Raw genomic sequence first — 9,358 nt, 5'->3', positions numbered from 1 at the left:
CTGCTTTTGTTCTTTTGATGGGGTTTGTTCCTCTTTGAAACAGAGATCCACGACAGTCACTTGGTCATACAAGCATGTTCGCTGGAACCAGAAGTGCAGATTGGCTTTAGTTTTTTTTTTTTTTTTCCTTTTGCTTTTCTTCAAAAAAAAGAAAAAAGGGTTCCAGACAGAGTGGCTACAGTCATAATAATAATAATAATAATAATATCATAATATTATAATAGCACTTGACTTCACTTCAGCACAGTAAAAACGAAAAAAACAAAAAAATTAAAAATTGAAAGGTGCTTTTTCGTGTTTTTTTTTTCTTCAAATCTGATTGGACGTGAAGCGAAGTCCCCCCCCCCCCACCTCCTCCTCCTTCATCCCCCCGCCTCTCCCCCCCCCTTCCCTCTCAGCGGGAAGTGGCTGCGGAAGTCCAGCGCCGGTTAGATGAAGATGAAACGACTGAAGTATTGCCAACCGGTCGCTCTTTTTCCTCTTTTTTTTTTTTTTGTAGTGGTTCCACTCCGGTTCAGTCCAGAAGGAGAGACGGGAAAGGAAAGGGAAAAAAATAAAATAAAATCCACCAAATACCACTGCTGGCACCGTGTGGTTTTAGGGAAAAAAATAAAACAAACTAACAAACAAAAGCCGAGACAAACTGGTTAGGATTTAAAAAAAAAAAAAAAAAAAAAAAAAGAAAGGGGGGGAGGGGAAGTTTCGGAGGGGGACGAATTGCTCCCATTTTACAAAAATGTAACAAACCTTTTCCGCAAAATTTTACAAATCTGTATCAATACAGGAAAGCAAAAACAAACCAACATATATGATCTATGTACATCAACAAGAAGAAGGACCCTTCTTTAAAAGTGTAGTGAGAATGCAGCAGATCCCAGCTTTGGCACTCGGCGTTTTTGTGTGTTTTTTTTCTTTTTTTCTTGTTTGTTTGTTTGTTTTTCAATCCAACCCTGTCTGTCAGTCAGTGTGTACAGTCAGACTGCTGCTGCAGGCACACATTCAGTGCTCTGGTTCACCTTGTTCACATCTCCACGGCAACCGGGTCACGCAAAACATCACCTCACCCACGTCTGGTGGTCCATCCATCCATCCGCCGGGTTCACCACCCGCTAATCCCCCCCCCCCCCGCTCCCTCCGGGCTCACTTCAAGGGAAACTTGTGGGATTTAAGGGGCTTTTAAGGGGCTTACAGGGACATGTCGCTCATGAAGCAACTCCAGCGGAACGGGCAAAGTTTAGAGCGGCGAGAAACGCTTATTATCCAGCTTCCAGATGTTAATGGGACTCGGCTTTCTTCTAAGTAGAATGCTCAGAAAAATACAAATCCGGATGATCGCTGGCTAAACTTCTAAAGGGGGGAGGTTTGTGATGTGATTGTTGAATAGAAAAAAAAAAAGAAGTCATAAATCCTGTTTTTCCACTTAAGTGTTTTTGATTAAAATCTATAAATAAGCCGACTTCATGCTCTAATTTGAAATAATTTCTCTTTTGTTAAGTTCCTCGTCGTCACCAGTCTGGGCACGAAATTAGGAAATAAAAACATTATCTTGGCAAACGACGTTCAGAATAAGAAAGTCATGGTTCATCTTTTGGAAGAGGAACGTGTGAACTGATCCTACTGTGCTTATCCATAATTCTCACAATAATCATGTTAAAAAAAACGGAATTTTCCAGCGTACTTTCTCTTTTTAGACGTCCTTTCTGGGGAAAAAGTATGTTTTCTAGGAAAGCAAAGGTCCTAGATTCGGTGTAACTCTCAACAGGAACCGTGAACTTTGTTCCACATAACGGCGCCGCACACCTTAAAGGAAACGTTATCGCATTAAGAGAACGCCGCCACATCTGAGATCACAGCAACGCCTGTCGTCTTTGAGCGGCGCCCACACCGACACGCCTCCGTTTGGTTTTATACCTGGAAAATCCAACTCACTTTTACTGTGCAGAACAGGGGGGGGGGGGGGGGGGGACACCTGGAATCCACTGAATTGGAGGGAAATTTCAATTTTCTTCACACATCGTGACCCTGAATTTCTCTCAGAGCTCATCTCCCTCCAGCACCGATGCGTGCCTGCTCCTCGCCAAAATAAAAGCCTGCAGCTCTGAGGCCACCCACCCCCCCCCGCCCCCGTGTCTTAATTAAGCGTCACATGAATGTTGGGGGTCACGGCAGGTCAAGAACAAAGATGAGATCACCTCCAGCATGGCGGAGGAGGACGTCCTGCGTGACCTCGGATGCGACAATCATAAAAATCAGTAAAACAGAAAAAGAAAAGAAAAAAAAATACAATATCTGTTAATTGAAAAAAAAGAATTCTTTTTGTAGCTCCGTTCTTCATTTTCGATCCTCGTACGATTCCAGCAGCAGCGGCAGAGACGAGTCCAACTCGCACCTGAAAGAAAAAAAAAAAAAAAGGAGAGGGGGGGGGACTGATTAAAAAAATGCAAAATCGTTTCCCAGCAGACAAGAAATGTGCGTCTGATCATTTCACATGGAAAAAGCAAAACAGAAACGCAGAAGGAGCAGGTGATCGGGCGTGGCTCCCAACCCAGACTCGCTGCAACGTAACGGCTCTGTGGTGGAGCGTCCGGCGCTCTTTTCAAACCGTTCGCCTGGTAGAAAGTTTGCCGGGTGTAAAAGTGACTCACAGAGACCCAAAGTCAGCAGCTGAACACTCGCAGAATCACTTTTATGGATGTTATCTAAAAAGTCAAATTAAAGAGAAATGAGTCTGAAAAAAATCTTCACAAAAATCGAATCTGCTTAAATTCTCCTGATCTTTCAGGCTTAAGCTTAAACAAAAAAGCATTTTAAAGAATATTAAATGTGATAAAAGTAAAAGGGAATTTTAAAAAAATGAATCGCCAATTAAACTCTTCAAATTGTGCAAAGGAAAGTCACATGTTTTACTTGAAAAAGCCTTTTTTTTTAAATATCTGTTGAAGGCAAACAGCAGTGTTTTTAGGCCACTTTCACGCTGAAATCTTTTAAAAATACATTGCTTCAGACAACTTTTATCTCAAAACAATGTATGAAATAATGAGATGTTTGGAAATTATTCTATGTTAAAAAAATGAAAAAAATAAATAAATCTTATTTGTTATTTGAAGAAAACTGCTTTTATTTCTTTTTGTCCAGACGCAAATGGGTTCAGGTGAGGAAGATAGCTTTTATTTTACATTTGTTTTGGGGTTTTTTTGCAAAGAAATTACAAAGAAAACATAGAAATGAGAGTTTAGGCCAGGAAAATGTATTTTATGATGATTTTTATCTGATTTCAGTGACATTTATCCTCTTTCTGTGAGGTTTCAGATCTAATATTTCTTTTTCTTAGGAATCATTTCTATTTTTTGCTGTTGGTTTGAATGTGACTGAAGATCCCAAAGAAGAAAAGTTCACTCCCCCCCCCAGGTGTGCTTGTGTGGGCGGGGCCAAGCCCCCCCACAAACGTCGTCGTCCTCGTCTGTAAGCACAAAGCTGACATTTCCGTTCAGACATAAAAACACGGCAGGAGCGCCGGTGGATCTTGTTGATGAAATCTGTTACATTTTAATCTGGAGTCAAACTGAAGTGAATTAGTTAAAAAAAATGTAGTTAAAAAATAATGACTTTTATTGTTGAAACTGTGGTTACTTGGAAACAGGTAATTTTAGCCTCGGCTGCTGCTGTTTTACATTCTGATGAGGACGGACCGAGCAGCTCTGCAGCATTTTGGCAATTAAGCCTTCATCTATAAGCTATGGCTGTTGATAAGTTATTATGGGACTCTGCGGCACGCTCTGCTGATTAAATGAAGCCCCAGGCTGCTGTGATTAGAGAGACAGGACAATGGATGCTACACACACACACACACACACACACACACACACACACACACAATCACAATTTGGGAACATTGTACCAACATCATTTTTTACAGGAAGATTTCGCTCCATAAATTGCTACGACTGTCCAATAAAAACGTTGTTCATCATTCTTCTTGGGCTCGTTTGGCTGCCATGACCTCTAACCCTCACCTGATGTTTTAGGTACACACATACACACACACACACAGAGCCCTATGTTTTATTTGAACACCGTCCACAGCTTCATTGCTGTTTTGCCACACAGCCACAGGTCATTTTTTTATTTATTTGCTTCAATCCCTGAATTATCCCCATTATAAGCATTTGTCTCATTTCTACAATTTAGTTAGACCTTCCCCACCCAAATAACAGCCCTGCTGCTGATATGGATTGAAATTAGGGATATATTTGACATTTTAATAATGTTTTTGATGGGAAATTGTTTTTTTTTTTGGTACAATGACAGATGATGCCTTTTATTTCTGTAATGCACTTAATCACCATAATTTAAAGTTTTTCGTTTTTTTTATAGGAGAGATGAATCAAAGGGGAATTTTCCACACATTTTAAATATTTTACTAAATGTTGAAATGTTCTTCTTTTTTAAATGAAAATCTGAATGTAATGAAATTAACTCATATTACATAAATGTATCTTGTATGAATACTGGTTCATTTTCATGGTTTACTTTCCTCAGGGTTTAATAAATATGTAGTAAAAAAAAAAAGCAGCAGCACTTCTGGAAAATGAGCAAATAGCTAAAAGATTCCATCATTTTAATCAACCAACATATTTTTAGAGTTAAAAAAAACTACAATAAAATGACTTTTGGAGCCTGAATGTGAGTCTTTTATTTCTGTTGTGAAGTTGGAGTGTGATTCAACCACACACGTGGACAAAAATGCATCCCAACACAAAAACCCATTAAGAATCAAGCGAATTGACCAGGTCCTCCTGAAACAAGCCGACTTCTGGTTACTTAATGAAATCCACTTTTTTCCACGACTAAAACCAGAAAGAGGAAACGATTTTAAAGTCCCTGCACGGGGTCTCTTTTTATCTGAATTACTTGTAGCCCATGAGGCTCCAGGAGGCCTCCGGTCCTCCGGTCCAGGACTGCTGAAGAGGGCTTGGAGTTTGACCCAGAACCCACGGCGAGGCCTCGCTCCAACATGGAACAGCCGGCCTGAGGAGGTGAAGACTCATCCACTTATGTATCAGCTTTAAGCAGCTTTTAAAGTTTGAATTTTCTCTTTAGAAGTTTATTATGTAATTGTTTTTATGAGTCATTTGTTGGCTTTAGTTTTTTATCAGCTCATTTCATTTTTCTACATCTTTGCTGTTAAGTTAGTGTCTTCTCACTCCAGGCTGGAATGTCTGGTTTGGGGTTGGGGGGGTCATGGGCCTGCTTTTTCCCCATGGTTCCCTTGCTCTGGCCCCTCCTGGCTGGTTGGAGGCTGGGGTGGTTGCCGGGCTCCTTGGGTTTAGGATGGAGACGCTCAGGTGACAGGAGGACCGGACCGACAGCGTCTTCAGGGCCGGCAGCCCTTTATTGTGAGAGGTTTGATCTGTGGTTGGGGTTTTAGTTTTTATTGTGCTATGTTTGCTTTTATGTGCACTTTGAGGTGTGTTTTTTTTAATTTAAAGTGCTTTATAAATACATGTCATTTATTTTTTACAAGCTCCAGTAGCATCTTTCACAAAAATAAAATCAGAGAAAACTTAAACTGTTGCAGTTCTTCAAATGACCACTAGAGGCTGGTTTCTCACCAATTGTTCTATTGAAAGGCTTAACTTTACAACCTAATTTTACAATATGTTGATATTTATTGCTTTATTTGACATTCATGAGAACTGTTTAGAGGTGAAAGATCCACTGCAGTCCTCTATTTTCTAAGCGTCTTTAAATTATGATGATGCCGTTTGTAGTCAAAATCTAAAAACCTGTGTTGTTTTCTGGGACAGTAGTTCATCAGAAATTTGCCCCTGAGTTGTGCGTGGGACTGCTGGTGTGGAGCAACCCCGCCCCCCTTCCCCTCCCAGTGGCAGAGCGCGCAGAGAGTTCAGAAAATGGCTCTTTTCCTTTTCTGTCCGCTCCTGATTCTAAAGAATCTGAATAAAATCTTCCTAAAATTGAGTGTCAGGATAACCTGACAATCCTTTTCATCACCGCTCAGATTTTTAATTTCACCTTTAAATGACATCATCTAAGGGTCGCTAACAAATATTGCACTTTGTTTGTCATGGGTTGCTGTGGAACCTTCCCCCTTTTAATATCCGATATCTGATAGTTCATTAAAAACTCAGCTTAGAAATATTTTCATCTCCACAAAAGACCCATTTTCTGGGTGGATTGTGAAGGATGCCACTCGGATGGCGTCCGCCCACGGATTCCTGTTCTGTATAATTAATCGGAGTGTTTGGCTGCTTCTGAGCTTGACGTTCGTCTCTGCTTAGCATTGCTTCCAGCTGTGGCATGCAGCAGCTACGCTGCAGCTCCAAACACAATAACTTTAAAAAAAAAATTAAAAAAAGATGGAAAATCAAAAAAAAACAGAGATTTTTCACAGGAATGGAGAGAAATAATCATATGGATGTGAAACTTTACCAAGGAAACCGAAATGCTTTATTCTCTGTCATGATACATGATCACATAATGTGATGATTAGGTGTCAGTGAAGCGCCTGCAGGTTGTTTTGCTGCCTCTAAGCTGCAGGGAAGCCACAGGATGTGGGATAGGAATAAGACCTGGATTCCAAATGTGGGGTAAAAAAAAAAAAGTTTCTGAGTCTGAATTTCCATCCGAATCTTTAAAAACTGAAGCTCGGGGGTGATCTACAGGGGGGGGCATGAAGGTGGAGATCCATTACCCACCCATACCTGGATAGAAATCCACTGACATGAAATGAATGTTGTAGTGAAGAAAAACCTGAAGACAAAGTGGTCATTCTAAAAGGTTTGGAGCATTAACGCTTCAGATTTTCTGCTTTCGAGCGATTAATCACACAATTAGGAGCCTGGAAGACCTATAAACATGTACGTATAAAAGCAATGAAGCAGAATGGCAATTACCTGCCTGACTCTGGAGTTTAATCACAGAAAAAAGGAAGATTTAATCACTTCTTAGTCATAATAGTCAGCAGGACTTTGCTGCTTTTGAACTTCTGCTGAACATTTAGCCATTTAAGCGATTACACACAAATGAGGCTTTAAAATAGTACATTTGGAGTTTGAGAACTAAATGTTGAGATGAGAGGTTTTGTTTTTGGACTTTTCTTTCAGCAGAAGTTTGATATTTGATCTGCTTGGAGCCGATCTTCAGTCAACAGTCGGTGATTCTGTGAGCCAAACGGATTTGGAGAAGAGACCCCCCCCCCCCAGCCTCCGCTCTCAACTGGCACCTGAACTGAGCGTCTCCAGCTCCAAAGAGCCAGAGAGGAGACAGCCGTTCATGTTCATTCATTATCTCCAGACAAGCAAACCTCTCTGAGCTTCTTCTGATGTCAAAGTTTCTTTAGGTATTTCAGGAGGAGGGGGGGGGGGCAAAGAGCAGCGCTCTGCTTAAATGTAAGCTTTTTCTTTTATTTTTGCAACTTTATGAGACAAATCCTCTTTGTAAACAAACAAAGGCGGGGTTGTTTTCGCTCTCGTCATTGGGGCGTGTGGGTTGGTGGGGGGGGGGGGGGGGACAATGGGGGAGTCTGGGAGAGAGAAAAAACCTCCACAAAAGAGTCACGCTGCCGTTTTACTGACGAAGCACTTTGTCTGGGTCAAGACTCACTTTGATGGATGTTTTTCTTTATTTACATTTCATTTACAGCCAAATTTAACCCCAAAAACTCTGGATATTAACACACAACAGAGTCTTTGTTGTCGTCTGGTTGAAACTTTTTCTGCCTTTAGGCTCCTCGCCTGCCAGCAATGCAAAAGAAAAACTAATATCTCACCTAAAGTGAGGAAAACATGTTCAAGAACAAGATCAAAATAAGAGAAAAAAAAACATGAAAATCGAATCTAATTTCCTGAGATTAAAGGATAATGGGCAGAATTAATTATCTGACTGCATTTCACAAATTTCATCTCAAAAGTCACCAACTAATTTTCTCCTTTCTTTCTGACGTTTTTGTTGATTTGCTTTTGGAAAAACAGACAAAAACCGAACGGCATCGCAATCTGTCTTTTGATATTGCCGTCTTGACTTCTGCGACCCGTTTTCTTTTGTCAGAAAGTTTCTGTTTTTGACGGGGAGCCGGACTTAATTGTTTTTCCAAAAGAAGATTTTCTATAAAGCAATCAAAAGTCATTTAGAAGATGGAAAGTAAATTTTCGATTTCCAAAGTTAATTAACAGAACAAACTTTAAGTTCTTAAGGACTGCGGGATTTTATTTTCAGAAATTTCTCATTCACAGCTTTTATTATAGTTCATAATTGTGGGTGTATTAGATCTGCACTTGTGAAGACGAACTGCAGATCAACTTTTTAAATATTTTTGAGCAAAAAGTAACTTCTGCTCCCCTCTGGGAAAATAAAACCTCATTAAAAATGAATTTATGGGGGATTAAGAGGGGAGAAAAATGGGTTTTTGAAGCACAGCTGACACCGAGCATGCCATTTGCAATCTCCAGGCTCATTGGTTATTCAGGATGCTGCCGATATTGATTATTGATTTCAGCTGTCACGCTGGGATTTTGAAGGCCTCCAAAAGCAGTGACAAGCTTTCAAAAGTTCATTTTTTAAACATATTTATGTGCTGGGGAAACCATTTGAACAGATTCTATTTTGATAACGGCACAGACACATTAAGACGTTCAATCTTCTGTCAGATCTGACAGTGGAGGGAAGAAGCAGCAGACTCTGTCATCACTCTTTGCCCTAGGCGGAGCCTTTTATCTATCTAACTTTGCCCCACCAGGGAGTCTGCTGCTATTTTGGGTCTACTATAAGGCTTTTTTTTTGTTCCTCTATTTTTTTTTTAATGAAGTTTGTGTTTGTTACTAAAGAGTTTTAGCCAAAACTCATACAGCTACACACACAGACAGCGACTGGCTGGATGGAGGATCTCTGTTTGTTGCCTGGGATGGAAGTGTTGGCTTCAACGCTCGCAGGCTGGAGCTCAGTCCCTTCAGTTCTGGGTGAAAAAGCCCACAGATTTAGTTACACACAGCGCCATCAGCAGCATATGTGCAGTGTTTTTATGTCCCGTTTAATAGAATCTGTGTTTGTGATGAATCACCCGCTCGGTCGGAGCTTCGTAAAGGGGGAGAAGGGATTGGGCTGCAGCTAGAAAACTGTTTTTTTTTCAAGTAAAATATGTTTTTCTCAGCTTAACAAAAAAAGGATCTAATGAGCAGCTAATGTTGGACAGCAATAATGTGAAACGTCCTGCTTTCCAGCAAGTTTGGTTGTTGAGGTTGTAAGCAGTGCTGCGCCAAAGCAAATGAGGCTCCTAGTAGGGTGTCGTTTCAACAGAAATTCACATTTATGCCACTCAATTAGTCACATTTCTGTTGTTTAG

The 9,358-nt window shown here is 40.5% G+C and overlaps 1 protein-coding gene across 1 annotated transcript in view; it reads right to left on the bottom strand.

Moving 5' to 3' along the window:
• Positions 1-477: 477 nt before the first annotated feature.
• LOC101174441 (zinc fingers and homeoboxes protein 2) overlaps positions 478-9,358 on the bottom strand; it is a 146,711-nt gene continuing 137,830 nt past the window's right edge. The window contains exon 5 of the mRNA XM_023960308.1: positions 478-2,389. The gene's annotated coding sequence lies outside the window, so the exon portion shown is untranslated. The remainder of the gene's footprint in view (positions 2,390-9,358) is intronic.

This window comes from Oryzias latipes, chromosome 11, assembly GCF_002234675.1.
Source record: "Oryzias latipes chromosome 11, ASM223467v1".
Taxonomy (NCBI): domain Eukaryota; kingdom Metazoa; phylum Chordata; class Actinopteri; order Beloniformes; family Adrianichthyidae; genus Oryzias; species Oryzias latipes.
Note: the sequence above shows the minus strand (reverse complement) of the source record. Positions and strands in the feature narration are given on the sequence as shown.